Source organism: Hypanus sabinus, chromosome 2, assembly GCF_030144855.1.
Source record: "Hypanus sabinus isolate sHypSab1 chromosome 2, sHypSab1.hap1, whole genome shotgun sequence".
Lineage (NCBI taxonomy): Eukaryota > Metazoa > Chordata > Chondrichthyes > Myliobatiformes > Dasyatidae > Hypanus > Hypanus sabinus.
In genome coordinates this window covers 183,797,431-183,821,611 of record NC_082707.1, presented here as the reverse complement: position 1 = coordinate 183,821,611, position 24,181 = coordinate 183,797,431, and the positions used below count along the sequence as shown (strand labels likewise).

At 42.9% G+C, this 24,181-nt stretch overlaps 1 protein-coding gene across 1 annotated transcript in view; it reads left to right on the top strand.

The window, feature by feature from the left end:
• The first annotated feature begins 610 nt into the window (after positions 1-610).
• dglucy (D-glutamate cyclase) overlaps positions 611-24,181 on the top strand; it is a 97,910-nt gene continuing 74,339 nt past the window's right edge. Inside the window, exon 1 of the mRNA XM_059961079.1 lies at positions 611-950. The gene's annotated coding sequence lies outside the window, so the exon portion shown is untranslated. The remainder of the gene's footprint in view (positions 951-24,181) is intronic.

The following is a 24,181-nucleotide window of genomic DNA, read 5'->3' as shown; positions in this document are numbered from 1 at the left end:
CCCTCAGCACCCAACTCATGCTCTCTTCTCACTGCTGCCATGACGAAGAAGGTTCAGGAGCCTCAGAACTCACACCACCAGGTTCAGGAACTGTTATTACCCTTCAACAATCAGGCTCTTGAACCAAAGGGTATCATTGAAATGTTTCACAATCTATAAGGACTCACTTTCAAGGACTCTTCATCTCACATTCTCAATATTTATAGCTTATTTACTTATAATTATTATTTAATTTTGTATTTGCACGGTGTGCTGTCTTTTTGCTGTCATTTTCCTACGTTGGCAGTCACCAATCCCGTATACACATCAATGTTGTCAAGCAGTCCCCTCCCTGAATATGCTCCAGTCCTTTCTTTCAAAACAGTCCTGATCTCCTTTGAAACTGGTTTGACTTGTCTAACTGGCCGTCTCTATGGCAGGTCTTGAAAAACGGATACTGTATGTGGTCTGAGTATGAAGGGTAGGGTGGGGTGGGGCAGCCATGTAGGCTCCTGGAACGTTGCCATAAACCAGGACTAAAATATTCCCTCTTCTGGGTGTGAAGTTGTCATGCTGGTAGAACTTTGGCAGGACTGTTTTTAAATTGGCTTGATTGCAGTCACCGAGAACGTCGGCGTGAGTGACTTCGAGGTCGCAGATGGCGCCATACAGCTCCTGCAGCCCTTCCCCACCACTAGCACGGGAGGGGGGCGGATGTAAACAGCAGTAATTTCAGTGACATTGAACTCATTCAGCAAGAAGAGCCTGCATTTCACCATTGAAATGTCTATCTGCAGTTCTTATTACTAACGTAGACGCACAGAAGTTCCACGAGTTTCGCCGGAGTTTCTGTCCACCTGGAAAGAGACTTACATGAGACTCCGACTCTGAAATGGCGTCTTAAAGCCACGTTTCTGTCAGGACTAGTGTACAACATCCCTAATTTCCCGCGGGATTAGACGCAGCAGCAGGTAATCCAGTTTATTTTTCCAGCGCTCGTTCGTTAGCGAGTCGAATCGATGGAAGCTCAGGCCTGCAGAGATCCACTCTTAAGTTTCGCTTTAATCGTGTGGCTAGTAAGAGGCTTTTCCCCAGGGAAGAAATGGCCAACATGAGAGGGCACAGTTTTAAAGTGCTTGGAAGTAGGTACAGAGGAGATGTTTTTTTTAACGTAGAGAGTGGTGAGTGTGTGGAATGAGCTGCCGGAGGCGGAGACGATAGGGTCTTTTAAGAGACTCCCGGCTGGCACAAGGAGCTCAGCAAAGGAGAAGGCTATGGGTAAAGCCTAGTTCTAAGGTAGGGACATGTTCGGCACAGCTTTGTGGGCCGAAGGGCCTGTATTGTTAATAGCGGTGTTACTGCGCTTCCCCGAGTAGCTGTGTAAAATGCGGCGCGGAACGGGAACCCACTCACTGCGTCTGTAACTGCGCAGTGCCTTCGAGTTTGTCTGTCGGGAGGGGGAGGAGGAGAGACTGTCTGCTGTGGGTGGGCTGTTTCATTTTGCAGCAGCGAGACGTGAGTCCGTGCAGTGGAGGCCGGTTTTCAAGCCCCTCAAAGTGAAAACGCCTTAAAGCAACACATAAAATGCTGGAGGAACTCCGTGGTCGGGCAGCTTCTATGGAGGGAAATAGGTCCGGCGATGTTTCGGGCCGAGAGCCTTCAACTGGGCTCAAATGGATCAGCTCTACTCCGGATGGAGCTATCAGCCTTAAACTCCAACTGTCCATTTCCTTCCACAGATAATGCTCGACCCACTGAGCTCCTCCAGTGTTTGTGCGTGTTACTGCAGATTACAGCATCTGCAGGCTCTTGTACTGTGACATGTGACGATAAAGTGAAAAGTGAGGAGACCAGTTGTAGAAGCTCTCCTTGATCCTGGTGATACAAACATTGTGACTTTTGTATCTTCTACCCAGTGGAAGAGGGGAGAAGAGAGTGGTGTCAGCTACTTTACTGAAACGGTGAGAAGTATAGATAGCATCCATGGAGGGGAGGCTGGTTTCTGTGAGGACCACAATTCTCTGAAGATGGGCAGAGCAGTATTTGCCTTACCAAGTCTTGATGTATCAGGATAGGATGCTTTCTATGGCACATTGCTAAAAATTGGCAAGGGTCAAAATGAACATGCCAAATTTCTTTAGCCTCTTGAGGAAGTAAAGTGTTTTTTTGAGCTTTCTTGGCTAAGGCATCTGTGTGGCTGGACTCCTATCGACTCCTATCAGTTCCAGGCAGGATGTTCACTCCTAAAGTAGGGTTAAACTCCCAATCTCTGAATTTAAGCACCATTGATAATGTGTGCCACCCACCTTCCTGAAGTCAGTGACCAGTCCTCCTGCCAAAGGGTTTCAGCCCAAAATGTCAGCTGTATTTTTTCCATAGATGCTGCCTGGCCTGCTGAGTTCCTCCAGCATTTTGTGTGTGTTGCTCGGATTTCCAGCATCTGCAGATTTTCTCTTGTTTGCCAATGACTTTTTTTGTTTTATTGACAATGAAGGAAAGGTTGTCACAACAACGATGTCACATCGTTATTTGATCTAACAGTCCATCTGCAAAATTATAGATGGAGTTAGGGCAAAGCCTGGCCACATAGTCATGAGTGTATAGGGGGGAGGAGTAGAGATTTCAACCTTCTGGGTGAGAATAATCAAGGTAGAGGTGTTTCTGCCAATACTCACAGATTGTGGTCTGTTGGTCAGCAAGTCAGGGATCCAATTGCAGAGGGAAGCATTGACTCCTAGGTCTCAGAATTTGGTGATGAGCTTGCTTGGAATTATAGTATTGAAGGTGGAACAGTAGGTAATAAACAATAGTCTAATGTTGGTGTCTTTACAGTCCATCTGCTCTAAAGATGAAATTTGTCTGGGACAGGCAGACTTTTGGATAATAAAGAACAGGAGTTAGGTGCACAGAATGGAATTGTGGCCGTGGTTAGATCTACAGCAGGTTCAAGGGCCATATAACCATAGGGCAGTACATAGTGTAGCAGTTATTGTAATACTTTGCAGTGCCAACAGTAAGATCAGGGTTCAATTCCCTTCACTGTCTGAAAAGAATTTGTACATTCTCTCTGTGACCTTGTGAGGTTCCTTCAGGTGCGCTGGCTTCCTCCCACATTCCAGAGACATTCGGGTTAGGGTTAGTAAGTTGCTTCTTACTAACGTTGGTGCCAGAAGCATAGCGACACTGTATGAACTGTACAAAAAGGACAGGTTACACCTGAATCGGGGAGGGGAGGCAATATCCTGTGGACAGGGTGGCTAGAGTTGTTCGAGTAGGGTTAAACTAATCTGGCAGTGGGATGGGAACTGGAGTGACAGTGCTGACTGGTTTACAAACAGGGGCAATGTGTAGTAAGACTCCTAGCAAGAAGAGGCTGTTGATAGGGCAAAATTGCAGTTAGCAGGATGAGTTGCAATGTAAAAGCTGGACAAAATCAGAATACACGACTGGAAGTGTTATATTTAAATGCATGCAGTAAACCAAATAAGGTAGATTAATTTGCAGCACAGTTACAGGTTAGCATATATGATGTTGTAGGCATCACTGAATCATGGCTGAAAGAGGATTAAAGCTGGGAGCTTAATATCCAGGGATACATATTATATCAAAAGGACAAGTAGGATGGCAGAGGGGGCCACGTTGCTGTGTTGGTAAAAAAAAATGAGATCAAATCATTAGAAAGAGGTGAGATAGAATTGGAAGGTGTTGAGTCATTGTGGATAGAGCTAAGGATCTACAAGGGTAAACTGATGGGAGTTGTATACAGATCCCCAAACAGTAGTAAAGATGTGATCCACAAATTATAACAGGAGATAGAAAATGAATCCCAAAGGGACAAGATGTGTTGCTGGATTCCAAGAGGGGGAAATTCTAGAAAGCCTATGAGCTTAATGTAAAAGAACCCTTGGGATTAAGTGATCATAATATTATAGAATTCACCCTGCAGTTTGAGAGGTAGAAGCTAAAGTCAAATATATCAGTATTACAGTAGAGTAAAGAGAATTACAGAGGCATGAGAAAGGAGTTGCCCAGAATTGATTGGAAAAGAACACTGGCAGGGCTGACAATAGATTAGCAATGGCTGGAATTTCTGGAAGCGATTTGGAAGGCACAGGATATGTACATTCCAAAGAGGAAGTAGTATTCTAAAGACAAGATGATACAACTGTGGCTGACAAGAGAAATCAAAGCCAACATTAAGACCATAAGACAGAGAATTAGGCCAACTGGCCCATTGAACCTGCTCCACCATTCAATCATGGCTGATCCCTTTTTTTCCTCCTCCTCAATGCCATTTCCTGGCCTTCTCCACATAACCTTTGATGCCATGTCCAATCAAGAATCTATCAATCTCTGCCTTAAATACACCCAATGACCTGGCCTCCACAATTGCACGTGTCAACAAATTCCATAAATTTGCCAGCCTGTGGCTAAAGAAGTTTCTCCGCATCTCTGTTTTAAAAGGGTGCCCCTCTATCCTGAGGATGTGCCCTGTTGTCCTAGACTCTCTCGTCATAGGGAACATCCTTTCCACATCTACTCTGTCTAGGCCTTTCTACATTTGAAAGGTTTCAATAAGATTCTTCCTTCCCCCCCCCCCCCCCCCATCATTCTGAAATCCAGCAAGTACACCAAACATTCCTGGTATGATAACTCTTTCATTCTTGGAATAATCCTTGTGAACCTCCTCTGGACCCTCTCCAATAACCGCACATCTTTTCTAAGATGAGGGGCCCAAAACTGTTCACAATATTCAAGGTGAGGCCTTACCAGGGCCTGGTAGGTCTGTTCTAGTTTTTTTCTGTGTTGTTTTTTACGTAGTTCAGTCTAGTTTTTGTACTGTGTCATGTAAGCCATGGTCCTGAAAAAAATTCTCATTTTTACTATGTACTGTACCAGCAGTTATAGCCGAAATGACAATAAAAGTGGCTTGACTTGATAAAAGTGACTTGACTTATAAAGCCTCAGCTTCACATCATTGCTCTTGTATTCTAGACCTCTTGAAATGAATGCTAACATGGCATATGCCTTTCTCACCACCGATTCAACCTGCAAGTTAACCTTCAGGGTGTTCTGCACTAGGACTCCTAAGTCCCTCTGCATCTCTGATTCCTGGATTTTCTCCCTGTTTAGAAAATAGTTTGCACATTTATTTCTACTAGCAAAGTGCATGACCATGCATCTTTCAACATTATATTTCATTTGCCACTTTCTTGCCCATTCTCCCAATCTGTCTCAGTCCTTCTGTGTCCTATCTGTTTCCTTAACACTACCTGCCCCTCCACCAATCTTCGTATCATCTGCAAACTTGGCAACAAAGCCATCTATTCCATCATCTAAATCATTTATCTACAGCATAAAAAGAAGTGTTCCCAACACAGACCCCTGCGGATCACCACTAAACACTGGCAGCCAACCAGAAAAGGATCCTTTTATTCCCACTTGCTACCTCCTATCAATCAGCCAATGCTCTAACCATGTTAGTAACTTTCCTGTAATACCATAGGCTCTTAACTTGGTAAGCAGCCTCATGTGTGACACCTTGGCAAAGGCCTTCTGAAAGTCCAAATATACAACATCCACTAGATCCCTTTTATCTATGCTACTTGTAATCTCCTCAAAGAATTTCAACAGGTTCATCAGGAAGGATTTTTCCTGAAGAAAACCATGCTGACTTTATTCTCTCTTGTCCTGTGTCACCAAATACTCCATGACCTCATCCTTAACAATTGACTCTTCAATTAACATCTTCCCAACCACTGAGGTCAGGCTAACTGGTCTATAATTTCCTTTCTGCTGCCTCCCTCTCTTAAAGAGTGGAGTGACATTTGCAATTTGCCAGTCCTCTGGCACCATGCCAGAATCCAATGATTTCTGAAAGATCATTTCTAATACCACCACAAGCTCTTACACTACCTCTTTCAGAATCCTAGGGTTCAGTTCATCTGGTCCGGGTGACTTATGTACCTTTAGGTCTTTCAGCTTTTTGAGCACCTTCTCTCTTGTAACAGTAACTGCACCCACTCCTCTTCACACACTACAACATCATGCATACTGCTAGTGTCCTCCACAGTGAAGACTGATGCAAAATACTCATTTAATTCACCAGACATCTTCTTGCCCCCCATTATTATTTCTCCTGCCTCATTTTCTAGCGGTCCTGTATCTACTCTAATTTCTCTTTAATTTTTTACATACTTGGAAAAACTTTTACTATTCACTTTGATATTATTTGCTAGCTTGCTTTCATATTTCATCTTTTCCCTTCTAATGATTTTTTATTGCTCTCTGTAGATTTTTAAAAACTTCCCAATCCTCTATCTTCTCACTAATTTTTGCTTTGTTGTACGCCCTCTCTTTTGCTTTTACATTAGCCTTTAACTTCCCTTATCAGCCATGGTTGTACTATTTTACCATTTGAGTATTTCTTCATTTTTGGAATACTTGTGTCCTGCACCTTCCTAATTTTTCCCAGAAATGCACCCCATTGCTGCTCTGCTGACATCCCTGCCAGCAGCTCCTTCCAATTTACTTTGGCCAACTCCTCTCTCATACCACTGTAATTTCCCTTATGCCACTGAAATACAGCTACATCAGACCTTACTTTCTCCCTCATCAAATTTCAAGTTGAACTCAATCATATTAGGCGTTAATAAAAGTCAAAGAGAGGGAATATAACAGAGCAAAATTAGTAGGAAGTTAGATGATTGGCAAGCTTACAAATATTAAAAGAACACAACTAAAAAAAGGTCATTAAGCAGGAAAGACAAATGAGAATCAGTTGATGTTGTATACTTGGATTTTCAGAAGCTCTTTGACAAGGTGTCACACATGAGGCTGCTCAGCAAGATACAAGGCCGTGGTATTACAAGGAAGGATTCCAGCATGGATAAAGCAGTGGCTAACTGACAGGAGGAAAAGGGTGGGACTAATGTGAGCCTTTACTGGTTGGCTGGTGGTGTTCCACAATGGTCTGTGTTGGGACCAATTCTTTTTATGTTATATGTTAATGATTCAGATGATGAAATTGATGGCTCTGTTGCAAAGTTTACAGACAGTACGAAGAGGTGGATGGGCAGGTGGTTTTGAGGAAGTAGAGAGGCTACAGAAGTACTTATACAGATTAGGAGAATGGGTAAAGAAATGCTAGATGGAATACAGTGTCGGGAAGTGTATGGTCATGCACTTTGGTAGTAGAAATGAAAGGGTTGTCTATTTTCTAAATGGAGAGAAAATTCAAAAATCTAAGGTGCAAAGGGACCTTGTGCAGGATTCCCTAAAGGTTAATTTGCAGGTTGAGTCTGTGGTGAGGAAGGAAAAGGCAATGCTAACGTTCACTCCAAGAGGACTAGAATATAAAAGCAAGAATGTAATGTTGAATCTTTATAAAGCACTGGTGAGGCCTCACTTGGAGTATTGTGAGCAGGTTTGAGCCCTTTATCTTAGAAAGGATGTGCTGAAACTGGAGAAGGTTCAGAGGAGGTTTTCTGAAAATGATTCCAGGTTTGAATGGCTTCTCATATGAAGAGCATTTGAAGGCTCTGGGCCTGTGTTCACTATAATTCAGAAGAATGAGGGGTGATCTCATTGAAACCTATCGAATGGTGAAAGCCCTTGAAATAGAGTGGATGTGGAGAGGATGTTTCCTTATGGTGGGAGAGTCTAAGACCAGAGGGGACAGCCTCAGAATAGAGAACTGTCCCTTTAGAACACAGATGAGGAAGGATTTCCTTAGCCAGAGAGTGGTGAATCTGTAGAATTCGTTGCCACAGGCCAAGCCTCTATGTAAATTTAAAGCACTGGTTGATAGATTCTTGATTGCCAGGGCATGAAGAGAAGACTGAAATGGCGGAGCAGACTCAGTGGGCCAAATGGCCTAATTCTGCCCCTATATCTTATGGGTTCATGGACACTTGTGGACTGCCCTCACACATATTCAGACTATGTTGGGCGTTGATGCAAATTACTGCTTTCACTGTATTCTTCAAAATACATGTGACAGATAAAGCTTATCTTTATCCTTCTGTTTCATATGTAAAGGACTAGAAAGGTGGCCAAAGCACAATAACCTGCATTTACAGCAAAACAAAAACAAACTGCTCAGTGGGTCACAAAGCATCTGTGGAGGTAGAGTCACGGTCGATATTTTGGACCAAGATCCTATAATGAGCATGAGCTGCCGTACCAGACCATGATGCGGTCAAGATATGTTCATCTGTAGAAATTCATTAGAGTATCTGATGCCTTGCTGAAGGACCAGACCAGAAGATAATATAGACTTAGCATGTCCCTTTTGACCCTCACCAATTGCTATCGATGCAACATGGAAAGCATCCTGTTTGGATGCATCATGGCTTCATACGGAAGGTGCTCTGTCGTGACCACAAGAAGCTAGAGAGAGAAAGTTCAAAAACATGTGGGTTAGTAGGTTAAACATGGGTGTAATTGGAAAGCATGGGCTCATTCAGCCAGAAGGGCCTGTTACCGTTAAGTAGATAAAATAAAATTGATACTTCTACCCCGCTTTTATAAGATATTGAATAATCCCACAGTATGATAAGATGGACTATTAACATCACAGTTTACTTCATTGTGACCTTGCTACTTATTAGTTAATACAAGGGGGCATAATTTTAAGGTGATTGGAAGAAAGTATAGCAGGAATGACTGAGGTAAGTTTTTTTTTTACACAGAGAGTTGTGGGGGTGTGGAATGACCTGCCCAGGACAGTGGTAGAGGCAGATATATTTGGGACATTTAAGAAACTCTTACACATATGGATGATAGAAAAATGGAGGGCTTTAAGTGGGATAGAAGGGTGAGAGTGATTTAGAGCTGGTTGAAAGATCAGCACAACATTATGGCTTGTGCTATTGCTGTACAGTTCTATGTTCTAAATGTGTACTGCACTGCCTTTTCTGGAGCTGTTGCCTTTTATTATTGATTTTAGCTTTCACTACCTCAATGCACTGTGTAATGAATTGATCTGAATGGACAACATGCAAGACAGATTTTTCACTGAACCTTGGTGCATGGGACAATAATAAGCCAATTTAATTTAAGCACTGCTTAAACAGGATCCGGTCCAACTGAGGACACAGGCGACGGTGTTCTGGATGAAATCCAATTAATAGCGGTAGATCCTGGGAAATCTGCCAGCAGCATATTGCAGCCATCAAGTCCAGAAGCAGCAACGGTAGACATGAGGATTTCAGTTGCAGTCGAGCTAAGCCAGAAGCAGAGTTAAAGACAGGAAAAAGTACCAGAGAATGACACAAAAATATCAGAAACGGAAAAGCAGAAACAGATTTAACATTAGAGGTTTATAACCCTTCTTCAAAGACCATGAGAGCAGAGTGAGGCCATTTGGCCCATTGAATCTCTTCCACCATTTCATTATGGCTGACTTATTATGCCTTTCAATCCCATTCTGCTACCTTCTCCCTGTAACCGTAGGTGACTTTACTAATCAAGAACCTATCAACCTCTGTTTTAAATATACCCAATGACTTGGCCACCACAGCCAGCCATGGCAATCAATTCCACAGATTTACCACCCTCTGGCTAAAGAAATTCCTCCTCATCTGTTCTAAAGAGACATATCTCTATTCTGAGGTTGTGTCTTCTGGTCCTAGACTCCTCCCGTATAGGAAACATCCTCTCCATGTCCACTCTATCAAGTCCTTTCAATATTCAATAGGTTTCAATTAGATCCCCCTCATTCTTCTAAACTCCATGACCATCAAATGCTCCTGATTCATTAACCCTTTCATTCCCAGGATCATTCTCTTGAATCCTCTGGACCCTTTCCAATGCTGGCACTTTGATAAATGTTCCAAAGAGCTTACTATTGACTACAGGAGGAGGAAACTGAAGTCCACAGGCCAGTTCTGATCGGGGATCAGAGGTGGAGAGGGTCAGCAACATTAAATTCCTCAGTGTTATCATTTCAGAGGATCTGTCCTGGGTCCAGCCTTCTTTGTAAAAGCCATTACAAAGAAGGCTCAATAGCACCTGTGTTTTTTTTAGAAGTTTGCGAAGATTCGCATGTCATCTAAAATTTTGATGGACTTATAGTTGCACAGTGGTGAGTATACTGACTGGTTGTGTCACTGTCTGGTATTGAAACACCAATGATCTTGAACAAAAAAGCCTATAAAAAGTAGTAAATACGGCCCAGTCCATCGTGCGTAAAGCTCTTCCCACTCATATCTATAAGGAGCAGTGTTGCAGAAAAGCAGCATCCATTATCAAGGACCCTCATCATCCAGGCCACGTTCTCTTCTGACTGCTGCCATCAGAAAGGAGGTACAGGAGCCTCAGGATGCACACCAACAGGTTCAGGAATAGTTATTACCCCTCAACCATCAGGCTCGTGAACTAGAGGGAATAATTTTACTCAATTCACTGAACTAACTGTTCCCACAACCTATGGACTCATTTTCAAGGACTCTTCAGCTTTTCAATATTTATTGCTTATTTATTTATTTATTAATAGTATTTTTTTTCTTTTTGCAGTCTGTTGTATTTTGTGCATTGTTTGTTGTCCATCTTGTGTTAGGATTTTCATTGTTTCTATTGTATTTCTTTGTATTTACTGTTAATGCCTGCAAGAAAATGAATTCCAGGTTAGTATATGGCGACGTTAATGTATTTTGATGATATATTTGCTTTTATACTTTGAACAAAACTGCTCACAATAATCCAAGTGCAGTCTGACCAATACAACATGGGCATATCCCACCCCTTGTAGTACCAACAGGAAGTGAAAACAGGAGATACATATCTACAGGAGGTAAAATCTACAAAAAGGCAACATTCATCATCATAAACCACCCCCCCCCATCCAGCGCATGCCACCTTCTCACAGCTACCATTGAGCAGGAGGTACAGACGCTTAAAGTCCCATACCACCAGGTTCAAGAATAGTCACATCCCTTCAACCATTTGGGTCTTGGCACAACGGTGGCATCTGAAAAGAGGATGCTGTCCAAGTTGCATGCCATCTTGGACAATGTCTCCCATCCACTCCATAATGTACTGGTTAGGCACAAGAGTACGTTCAGCCAGAGACTCATTCCACTGAGATGCAACACTGAGCGTCATAGGAAGTCATTCCTGCCTGTGGCCATCAAACTTTACAACTCCTCCCTCGGAGTGTCAGACACCCTGAGTCAATAGGCTGGTCTTGGATTTATTCCCAATTGGAATAATTTACTTATTATTATTTATGGTTTTATGTTGCTATATTTCTACATTATTCTTGGTTGGTGGGACTGTAATGAAACCAAATTTCCCTCGGGATCAATAAAGTATGTCTGTTTTAATCACTAACTATGTAAGGCAACAAACTTTATTTTTTGTTCTAATTGTGTTATTTCTCACAAAGATTATGTACAGCTTATGTTTAAGTTGGGTTTTTCTCATTAATTCTATGTCTCTGATGTTCTGTGGCTATAATGGTGCTGCAAGTAAGTTTTTCATGTATGTAAGCACCATTGCATACATGTGCTTGTGCATACGACAAGAAACTCAACTTTGACAAAGGTATCTGCTATGGATGCAATAGTGCTATACAATTCAACCTTATTTACGTCTCTGTGCTCTTTTACATATTTACAGAGTTCCTTTCTCTTATCCAAACTCTGACTTTTCTGGAATTTATCTTTGTTTATGATCCGGAGGTCTTCTAGATCAACAAACAATGCAAGCATCCCCCAAGCTTTCGGCCGGGATGATTACTCACAGGGAAGGCTCTTTAAAGTGACTAACAGATGTGAACCTTTAGTCAAATTCAAGATGGGGCTGTTCAGCTGTGGCCAAGCAGAATGTGGGGGTGGTCCTCCTGGCTGCCTGCCTCTCTTCCGTACTAGTCTTTGGTGGTCCTGGCAGGGGAGTCTGAAGAGTTCCTGTTTGTATGTGGCCTCCTTTCACCAGCTGTCATCACCAAGTGCAGAGCTTTTATTTACACTGGACACTTGTCACAATGGCAATCTGCCACTCAGCTCATGGTATCCAGCATACAACACAGGAGAAGGCCATTTAACCCAACTTGTCTGTGCTAGCTCTTTTGATGGCGATTTCCCTTCAGACACTTTATACCTGAACATGAAACACTAAAGCACAGTTTAGGTAATTCAGCCCATGATGCTGTGTGATCTTTTAACCTACTCTTCAGATCAATCTAACCCATCCCTTCTACATAGCTCTCCATTTTTCCATCACCCATCTTTTTAAGAGTTTCTTAAATGCTTCTAATGGATCTGCCTCCACCATCACCCCCAGCAGTGTTTTCCTTGCACCTACCACTCCTGTGTAAAAACCTTACCTTTACTTCCACCCCCCCATACTTTCCTCCAATTACCTTAAAATTTTGCCCCCTTGTATTAGCTATCTCAGCCCTGGAAAAAGGAATCTGGCTATTCACTTGATCTATGTCTCTTATCAACTTGTACACCTCTACCAAGCCACCTCTCATCCTCCTCCACTTCAGAGAGAAAAGCCCCTAGCTCACTCAGCCTATCCTCATCAGACACGATGTGTAATCCAGGCAGCACCCTGGTAAATCTCCTTTGCACCCTTTTTAAAGCGTCCACATCCTTCCTATAATGAGGCAACCAAAACCGAACACAATACTCCAAGTGCCTGTTTGCTGTGTAGACCCCTAAATAGACCCCTAAATTATCCAGTTCCCTTTTGGAAGTTGCTGCAGAGTGAGTTCTTACCACTCTTTCCGGTAGTGCATAAAAATAACCAGACTGAAGTAGTTGGTTAACACATAGTGAGTTTCTGAGTTTCTCAGTGACTCAGCTGTAGTTGTAGATGTATATAAAGCTGAAACAGGGCCACAGGAAAGGAAACCCTTGCAGTCGTTAAAGCCTCTCAGGCCACTGTTAATCAAGCTTTGTCCTGATGCATTTGTGAGTATTCCCCTGCAGGCTTACCGCATGCTAACAGATTGACTTGAATAAATATGCACAAGTCATTGGGCATACTTAAAGCAGAGGTTGATAGGTTTGTGATTGGTAAGGGTGTCAAAGGTTATGTCAAAGGCAGGAGGATGGGGTTGAGAGGGATAGTAAATCAGTCATGATGGAATAGTGGAGCAGACTCGATGGGCCAAATGGTCTAATTCTGCTCCTGTGATTATAGTCTTGACAGTGAACCTGCTGAAACAGTAGTTTGATGGCCTCAGTGGTCCAGGGATCCAGGTTCAGTTCTCCCCTTGCTTGCTACCTGTGCAGAGGTTCAGGTGCTCCCTGTCATTACGTGGGTTCCCATCCCCTGGGTCCTCAAATTTCCAAAGACATGCTGATACATAAAACATGGAACAGTGCAGAATGGGAACGGGCCATCCAGCCCAAAATCACAATAACTTTATTATCAATGCACATGTATGTCACCATATACAACCCTGAGATTCATTTTCTTATGGGCATACTCAATAAGTCCACAATAGAAAAATAAGTGTAACAGAACCAATGAAAGACCACACCAACTTGGGCATTCAGCCTGTGTGTAAAAGACAACAAACTGTGCCTATACAAAGAGAAAGAATTAATAATAATAATAAATAAATAAGCAATAAATATCAGGAATGTGAGATGAAGAATCCTTGAAAGTGAGTCCATAGGTTGTGGATGTGATGGGGCTAGTGAAGTTGAGTGAAGTCTGATTCAAGAGCCTGATGGTCGAGTGGTAATAGCTATTCCTGAACCTGGTGGTGTGAGTCCTGAGGCTCCTGTACCTTCTTCATGATGGCAGCAGTGAGAAGAGAGCATGCCCTGGGTGGTGAGGCCTCTGATGATGGATGCTGCTTTCCAGAGACGCTATTTTGTGAAGATTGCTGAATGGTGGGAGGGCTTTCCCATGATTGACCGGCAGTATCCATTACTTTTTGTAGGATTTTCCTTTCAAGGGCATTGGTGTTTCTACACTAGGGTGTGATGTAGCCAGTCAATATACTCTCCACTACACATCTATAGATGTTTGTCAAAAGTTTTAGATGTCGTGCTGAATCTTCATAAACTCCCAAGGATGTAGAGACTGTCGTGCTTTCTTCGTAATTGCACTTACGTGCTGGGCCCAGGACAGGTTCTCAAAAATAATAACACAGAGGAATTTAAAAATGCTAAAGCTCTCCACCTCTGGTTTTCCAAAGAGGACTGGCTCATGAAACCTGTGGTTTCCTCAATAATCAGCCCCTTGCACTTGCTGACATTGAGTGAGAGGTTGTTGTTATGGTTGTGCTGAACTAATTAGAGTCATGGAACATTACAGCATAGAAATAGGCCATCTGGCCCATCCAGTGCTTGCCAAACTTACTTTGTCTGGTCCCGCATCTAGAGCATAGCCCTCCATACCCCTCCATGTAGTTATCTAAACTTCTCTTAAATATTGCAATTAAACTAGTAATTAAATGCCTAATGAAACTAATCCATTCTCTATACTCAATATCCACATCCCTCTATTCTCTGCATATTCATGTGCCTATTTATGACCTTCTAAAAATTTCTTCCATATTTGGTTCCACCACCACCCCTGGCAGTGTATTCGAGGCACCAGTTAAAAAAAAAAGCTTGTCCAGTATGTATATGCAACAGGGAGGAAATAAGATGCTTGAGGAGTATAAAAAGAGTAAGAAAATACTTAAGAAAGAAATCAGGAGGGCTAAAAGAAGACATGAGGTTGCTTTGGCAGTCAGGGTGAAGGATAATCCTAAGAGCTTCTACAGGTTTGTTAAGAGCAAAAGGATAGTAAGGGATAAAATTTGTCCTTTTGAAGATCAGAGTGGTTGGCTATGTATGGAACCAAAAGAAATGGGAGAGATATTAAATGGGTTTTTTGCATCTGTATTTACTAAGGAAACTGGAATGGAGTCTATGGAAACAAGGCAAAAAAGTAGGGAGGTCATGGAACTTATACAGATCGAAGAGGAGGAGGTGCTTGCTGTCTTGAGGCAAATCAGAGTAGATAAATCCCAAGGACCTGACAGGGTATTCCCTCGGACCTTGAGGGAGACTAGTGTTGAAATTGCAGGGGCCCTGGCAGAAACATTTAAAATGTCGATATCCACGGGTTAGGTGCCGGAGGATTGGAGGATAGCTCATGTAGTTCTGTTGTTTAAAAAAGGCTCAAAAAGTAAGCCAGGAAATTATAGGCCGGTAAGTTTGACATCGGTAGTAGGTAAATTATTGGAAGGAATGCTAAGAGATAGGATCTACAAGTATTTGGATAGACAGGGACTTGTTAGAAAAAGTCAGCATGGCTTTATGCATGGTAGGTCATGTTTAACCAGTCTATTAGAGTTTTTCGAGGAAGTTACCAGGAAAGTGGATGAAGGGAAGGCAGTGGATGTTGTATACATGGACTTCAGTAAGGCCTTTGACAAGGTCCCGCATGGGAGGTTAGTTAGGAAGATTCAGTCGCTAGGTATACATGGAGAGGTAGTAAATTGGATTAGACATTGGCTCAATGGGAGAAGCCAGAGAGTGGTAGAGGATGATTGCTTCTCTGAGTGGAGGCCTGTGACTAGTGGTGTGCCACAGGGATCAATGCTGGGTCCATTGTTATTTGTCATCTATATCAATGATCTGGATAATAATGTGGCAAATTGGACCAGTAAATTTGCTAATGGTACAAAGATTGGAGGTGTAGTGGACAGTGAGGAAGGTTTTCAAAGTTTGCAGAGGGATTTGGACCAGTTGGAGGAATGGGCTGAAAAAAGGCAGATGGAGTTTAATGCGGACAAGTGTGAGGTATTGCACTTCAGAAGGTCAAACCAAGGTAGTACATACAAGGTAAATGGTAGGACACTGAAGAGTGCAGTAGAACAGAGGGATCTGGGAGTACAGATACATAATTCCCTAAAAGTGGCATCACAAGTAGATAGGGTTGTGAAGAGAGCTTTTGGTACATTGGCCTTTATAAATCAACGTATTGAGTATAAGAGTTGGAATGTAATGGTGAGGTTGTATAAGACATTGGTGAGACCGAATTTGGAGTGTTGTGTGCAGTTTGGTGTGCAGTTGTTTGGTCACCTAATTATAGGAAGAATATTAATAAGGTTGAAAGAGTGCAGAGAAGGTTTACAAGGATGTTGCCAGGACTTGAGAAACTGAGTTACAGAGAAAGGTTGAATAGGTTAGGACTTTATTCCCTGGAGCTTAGAAGAATGAGGGGTGATTTGATAGAGGTGTATAAAATTATGATGGGTATAGATAGAGTGAATGCAAGCAGGCTTTTTCCACTGAGGCCAGGGGAGAAAAAAACCAGAGGCCATGGGTTAAGGGTGAAGGGGGAAAGTTTAAAGGGAAAATTGCGGGGGGCTTCTTCACGCAGAGAGTGATGGGAGTGTGGAATGAGCTGCCAGTTGAAGTGGTGATTACGGGCTCACTTTTGACATTTAAGAAAAACTTGGACAGGTGCATGGATGAGAGGGGTATGGAGGGATATGGTCCAGGTGCAGGTCAGTGGGACGAGGCAGAAAAATGGTTCAGCACAGCCAAGAAGGGCCAAAAGGCCTGTTTCTGTGTTATAATGTTCTATGGTTCAGTATATCTCCTTTGAACTTGCTTCCTCTCACTTAAGTGCATGCCCTCTAGTACTAGACGGGGCAGCAAGGTGAAGTTGTTGCTGTAAATTGTCCCTATTGTGCAAATGTCCAAAGGAATCACAAAGGGAAGTCAAGATGGGTGTGGAAGAAAACAGATTGTAAGGTAATGCAAGAAATGGACTGATGGAATTACCCTATCTACAGCCACAGGGACTTAAGATTCAAATTCAGATTCGGATTTATTTATCACGCGTACATTGAAGCATACAGTGAAATGACTGCAGCTCAGCATGTAACACCATCAGTACAGATCGAAAAGCTACAGTACCTGGACCTCTAACAATCAACCCCAGGGACATGTGTTTAGCCCACTGCTCTACTCTCCCTATAGCATTGACCGTGTGGCTGCATTCTGCTGTAATGGAGATGAGAGGGTGTACAGGAGCAAGATAGAAACATAGAAAATAGGTGCAGGAGTAGACCATTTGGCCCTTCGAGCCTGCACCGCCATTCAGTATGATCATGGCTGATCACCCAACTCAGAACCCTGTACCTGCTTTCTCTCCATACCCACTGATCCCTTTAGCCACAAGGGCCGTATCTAACTTCCTCTTAAGTATAGCCAATAAACCGGCCTCAACTGTTTCCTGTGGCAAAGAATTCCACAGATTCACCACTCTCTGTGTGAAGAAGTTTTTCCTCATCTCGGTCCTAAAAGGCTTCCCCTTTATCCTTAAACTGTGACCGCTCGTTCTGGACTTCCCCAAGATATACCAGCTAGTTGAGTGGTGTCGCAGCAACAACCTTACACTCAACATCAATAAGACAAAAGAGCTGATTGTGGGCCTCAGAAAAGGAAAGATGAGGGAACACAAACCAATCCTCATAGAGGGATCAGAAATGGAGAGAGTGAGCAATTTCAGATTCCTGGGTGTCAATATCTCTGAGGATCTAACCTGGTCCCAACATAACGATGCAGCTATAAAGGAGGCAAGGCAGCATTTATATTTAATCAGGAATTTGAGAACACTTGGTTTGTCACCTAAAACACTCAAAAACTTCTACTGCTGTACCATGGAGAGCATTCTGGTAGGCTACATCACCATCTGGTATGGGGAGACCACTGCGCAGGATCGAAAGAAGCTACAGAAAGTTGTAAAGTTAGTCAGCTCCATCATGGGTACTAGCCTCCACAGTATCCAAGATGCCTTCAAGGAGTGGCGCCTCAGAAAGGTGGTGTCAATTATGAAGGACCTCATCACCCAGGACATGCCCTCTTCTCATTGATACTGTCAGGGCGGGGGTACAGAAGCCTGAAGGCACACGCTCAGCAATTCAAGAACAGCTGCTTCCCCTCTGCCATCTAATTCCTAAATGGACCTTGAACTCATGAACACTACCTCACTTTTTAAAAAATCATTTGTTTTGCTCTGTTTTTAATTTATTTAATATACATGTATACATTTGTTTATTTGTTTTTCTGTATTTATCATTTAATCCATTGTACCACTGCTGCTAAGATAACAGATTTCACGACATATGCTGGTGATATCTGACTCTGATATGTGATGTTTACATTGACAGCCAGTATAAAGTAGGGATGTGCTGGGAGCAGTCCGCAAATGTCACCACATATTCTGGTGGCAACATGGCAGCTCACAATACTTGGCAGAACATCAAAGAAGATAACAAAACAGAACACACCAAAACTGAAGTCAACAAGCAACAAAACAACAGCAAAGCAGGCTCCTTTCCTCCCTCTGACCGTATCTCCCACTCACACACATAAGCAGAGAGTGCTCCAACTCCAGAAGAGACCTCGAGTCTCTAGTCTCCAGGCTTTAACTTCTGAACTTGTGCTTAACCTTTGGCCTTCAGATCCCCCAGACTAGCCAATGATGGGTCCTGAACTTCAGCTTCAACGTCCGGGCCCTCCTTGTGCCCCTGCCTGCATAGTCATCTGATTCCGACACATACCAACTTGGACAGCCCGACATTTTTAGACGTCTTTCATCCCCCATCCATGTTGCAGGGCTTTGAGGATGGAGCAGAGGCCTAATCTCTGGATGTTCTTCGGACCCATGTCCATATCACTGGACATAGCAGAGGCCCAGTCTCTAAATGTTCTTCATCACCTGACAAAGTCCATAAGACTATAAGATATAGAAGCAGAATTAGGCTGTACGGCCCACTGAGTCTGCTGTGGCATCCAACATGGCTGATTTATTATTCCTCTCAGCCCCGTTCTTCTGTCTTCTCCCCATATCCTACTTTGAATGCAGAGTACAGAGTGGAGGCCTGACCTCGAGCTCCTTCACATCCCCGCTCATAGACCCTAATCTAGCCCCTTCACTTTCCTTTGTGTTCCCAAAATCATTCCTATGACTGCAGCTCGGCGCCATCTTGACTGATACAGTGTTAGCTTGTTGTCGACTTGATTGGCTGAATGGCTTCATTCTGTGTCATGATAAGTATACGTTACCTTTAAGGGGGAATATGCGATAGGGAATAAATGACATCTTTACCAGCATGACCACACTCAGCAACTTAATGGTAATTATATGGATGGATGTTATTTTCCTGTAAAAACATGACAGACAATTAACAGGTTATTTTAAAACTGGTTAAAATAGCAGGCAGGCAGATTTAATCTTGGTGCTTTTAATACACAGCTTAACTTCCAGAATTTAAAGATTAACATCAAATGTTTCCTTAGTTAACATTCATGCCTCTCTCTGTGCAACCCAAAAAGACATTAGTTCCTGAAATTCCTGTTTTCCCCCATTTGGCTCCTGAACCTGTATGGATAATTACTCTCACATCAATACTGAACTAACTCTACAACCTAAAATCACTCTTTCCAGGTCTCTGCAACTTTTGTTCCTAGTATGATTTGTTTTTCAATTTGCACAATCTATCTCTTGCCCATAGATTGTTGTCACTCTTTGTTCATGTATACTTTTTTCTAAGTTCTTTCGAATTTCCTTATTTTCAATGGTTCTATGGTTCAATTTAATACCAGAGAATGTATACAGAATACAACCTGAAATTCTTACTCTTCACAGACACCTACAAAACAAGAGAAAAAAAACCCAAAGAATGAAAGACAGGAAAACGTTAGAACCCCGAAGTCCCCTTCCCCTATAAGTATCAACCTCCCCCCTCTCCCCCACTTCCCCCCCACTGGCTCCAGCAATCAATCAATCTATTCATCAATCCCCTCCACCACCCACCATGTAAGCAATAGCAAGCCCCCCAGAGACCATGGTCTGGAGTCCATTAAAAACCGCAGTCCATCCCAACACTTCGACATCTCAGACAGGCTCTCTCTCTCGCTAGTGCGGGAGGGAGAGAGATATCGCTCCTGCAATTGCAAGAGGGGAGACCAACAGCTCGCTGTTTTGATATTATAATTTTCCTGTGAATGCCTGCAAGAAAATAAATCTCATAGTAGGATATGGTGACATATACGTACTCTGATAATAATTTGCTTCAACTTTGATTTACAGTGACTTTGATCCCTTCCATTCCCTTCTCTCTTTCCAGGCTTTTGCCTGGAAATTGCATTAGTCTCTACCCAAGACACATGTAAGTGTGTTTTTGTCAGTATATATTAGCATTCTTGCAGGCATGTGTCCGAGAGCAATTGTGCGCGTGCGTGTGTGTGTGTGTGCGTGTGTGTACGGCAGAGAAGGAGCATTCACGGAAGTATTAGGAACCTCTAGTTCATGGATCAGGTCCATACAGGAGACCTGTGTAAACAGTTAAAGGAGAGGCCAAAAGAGGCTGCAGAGGGGTGTGGATTCAGCCAGCTGCATCACAGGTAAAGACCTCCCTACCATCGTGGTCATCTTCAGAAGATGGTGCCTCAAGAAGCCAGCACCATCCTGGACACGCTATCTTCTCATTACTACCATGAGGGAGGAGGTACAAGTGCCTGAAGACCAACCCTCAATGTTTTAGGAACAGCTTCTTCCATTCTGCGTTAGATTTCTGAATGGACCACGGGCTCATGAACACTGCCTCACTCTTCCTCTTTTGCGCTATTTATTGTTTTTATTGTAATTTATAGTAACTTTTATACTGTACCTTACCCTGTACTGCTGCCACAAGAGAAATTTCACAACATATGTCAGTGATAATAAACCTGACTATGATTCTGATTCAAGAAGACAGCATCCATCATTAAGAACGTTCATCAGCAGGGACATAATCCTTGTCTCATAAGTTCAAGTTTATTGTCATTCAGTCGTATACATGCCAAGTGAAACAACATTCCTCTGGACCAAGGTACACAACACAGTACATATAACACGTACACAATGCGTAAAGTAATATTACCACAAATAGGTTAGCAAATGATAAAATATATTCCACAAGATTGACCTTTAGCATAAAGTGCATTTACGACACAATTTAAAAAGTAAACAGTATAGCGCTACTGGTGCTTCACGTGTGATGGCAGGGATTTCAGTAGTCCTGCAGCCTGTGGAAAAAGCTGTTTCCCATGCTTGGCCTAATGCTACAGTACCTCCTGCTGATGATAGAGGGGCGGAGAGATTGCGGGACAGTTGAGAGGGATCCTTGCCAGTGCTAGGGCTCTTCTTATGCAGTGCTCCTTATAAATATCTCAGATGGGAGAAGAGAGACCACAAAGATCCTCTGAGCAGTCCTCACAATCCTTTGTAGGTTCTTGCAGTCAGATGCCTTGCAATTCCCTTACCAGACAGTGAGGCAATTGATCAAGACACTCCCAATGGTGCTCCTGTAAGATTGGTAAGAGTGGGGTGGGGGGAGAAAGAGCTTCAATCTCCTCAGGATGTAGGGATGCCGCTGTGCTTTTTTGACCAAGGAGGTGGTGTTGAGCGACCAGAATAGATCATTCGTTATGTGCGCACCCGGAAACTTGGTTTTCCAAACACTCTCCTTGGAGAAGCCATTTAGGTGCAGTGTGAAGTAGTCAGCCTGCATCTTCCTAAAGTCCACAGTCACTTCTTTGATCTTGTCCACATTAAGTCTGCTACCATCTTTTGTGCAATACTTATATATAGTAATATTATTGTAATATATAGTATTTTTATGTATCACACTGTACTGCAGCCACAAAACAAGATGGCAGGTAGTGGTTAGTGTGATGGTATTACAGCTTTGTGGATTCCAGAGTTCAGAGTACAATTCCAGCACCATCGGTAAGTTGTTTGTACTTTCTCCACATAAACCACATGGGTTTCATCCTGGTGCTCCAGTTTTCACTCACAGGCCAAAGTTAGTAGATAATTGATCATTGCAAGTTGTCTTGTGATTAGGCTGGGGTTAAATAGGTGCGTTGCTGGGCAGCGAGGTTCATTGGACCAGAAAGGCCTGTTGTATCTCCATATAATCAGTAAATATGTTAGCAATCATAAACATGATTCTGATTCACAAACTGCCCTCCTGCCTGCTCTGTCAGGCACTTGGAAAAATACACACAACATGGTTGCAGAAGGGTTAACAATTAACCCTGTATCCTCGCTGCAGCACAACCAAATCCATCAAGAACCTAGGACTGTTTGACTAACTCAAGCCTTGTCAGGCTGTGTCTGTTTTGTTTTTGTCATTTCCTTTACCTTCCTGCAACAGAACTTTATGTGGCCTGGCAGAGCTCAGGGACAATTAGTCAACAAGAAGAAGCTGTAAGGGAAGGATTTGTAAGGAAGGGGGTTGGTAGAGAGCTTGATGTTTTCCCTTAACTGCTCCCTGCTAACAAGGTAACGAAAGATTTTGCTGTCAAGAGTGGGTGTACTCAAATTATTCACAACAACCTCCTGCCCTTCAGTGGAAAAGGCTTTGGGCCCCATATATAAGAAAGGATGCACTGGCATTATTGAGGATCCAGAGGGGGTTCACGAGAATGATCCTGGGGATGAAAGGCCTAGTTAGAGTGGACACCGACTCCAGCCTGGATACCGCATTGCACTGCTCCCAGTGGAGAGCACCAGCTCTGACACCTCTCTCCTGGTGGCTGTAAACAGGCGACACCATGGCTTTGAGCTTAGTCTTCACCTTGACCGAGGCCAACCGCCAACCGCCCCTGCTGCCTTCCAATAAATCAGTGAATTGGATGCGGCATTTGATAGTAACAATATTCAAACGGGTCTTGTGATCACAAAAAAAGCAACTAAGGTTCTCACTAGCAGACTGCACACCTCCTTTGTGCAGTGACTCCTCCAGAACCTCTCTGACACAAGCAGCAAAATGATCTGCACCAAATCCAGCATCTTCAGTTTCTCCACCAACAAGCAACTCGCTGATGGGCAGACCTACAGTACTTTAAATTCTTAAATTCTTCGAGCAGGACCTAGCAATCACAAAAAAAAATACATTTAAAAAGGACAGCAGCACCCTCTGTTGACCCTGTAGAAGCTGCTACGATTAACGTGCTGACATCTTTCTGGAAGATCTTATGAGGAATTCATTACCATAGATGGTCGTGGAGGCCAAGTCACTGGATGTGTTTAAAGTGGAGTCTGATAGATACTTAATTAGTAAAGGCATCATAGGTTATGGGAGAAGGCAGAAGTATAGGGTTGAGAGGGAAAATAAATCAGTTGTAATTGAATGGTGGATCCAACTCAATGGGCCAAATGGCCTAATTCTGCTTCAATGGTATTATATTGGACTCATCAGAACCCGCCGCTCAGTAGTGTAAGCAAGTTACCCATGATCATCAGAGGACCTGAAAACGGAAGAGTACTTGAATACAGCAGAGCGAATGCATATAAGTGTGTGTGTGTGTGTGTGTATAATTTCTTGAGTGCCTCTTTGCAGTGTGTGTGTGTGTGTACACACCATGCAGCAGAAATGCAAAAATAAGAGCTAAAAATATTTTGTTTCTCATCAGATTAAGACTCTGGGTGTCAGAAATGCTGAGGTGTTACCCATCAGATATGGAGCATCACCTTCGAACCACAGTTAGAAATTTCTGTATTTTGCCATTTTTTCTTCTGAATAGTACATAGCACAGCATAAAGCTGCAGTTGCTACAAACCATGTCTTAGATGAGGTGATTAAACACAAGAGATTACGCAGATGCTAAAAGTCTCGAGCAACTCACACAAAATGCCTCTACTTTCTTAGAAGTTTGTGCAGATTCAACATGTCATCTAAAACTTTGTCAAACCTTTATGGACGTACAGTATATTGACTGCATTACATCCTGCTATGGAATCACCAATGCCCAAGAATGGAAAAATAGTGGATGCAGCCTTGTCCATCGCAGGAAAAGCTTTCTCCACAATTGAGCACATTTTCAAAGAGCACCATCACAAAACAGCAGCAACCATCGTCAAGGAACCCCACCTTCCAGGCCTTGCTCTCTCGCTTCTGCCATTGGGAAAGGGGTACAGGAGCAGGTCCTACACAAACAAGTTCAGAAACAGTTATTACCCTGCAACCATCAGGCTCTTGAACCAAACTTCACTAACCTCAACTCTGAACACAACCTGTGGACTCACTTCTAAGGACTTAACAACTCATGCTGTCACATTGATTGTTCATTTATTGTATTTGCACAGTTTGTCTTCTTTTGCATATTGGATGCTTGTCCTTTTCCGTCTTTGTGTATAATTTTTAATTGATTCTATTGCATTTCTTTGTTTACTGTGAATG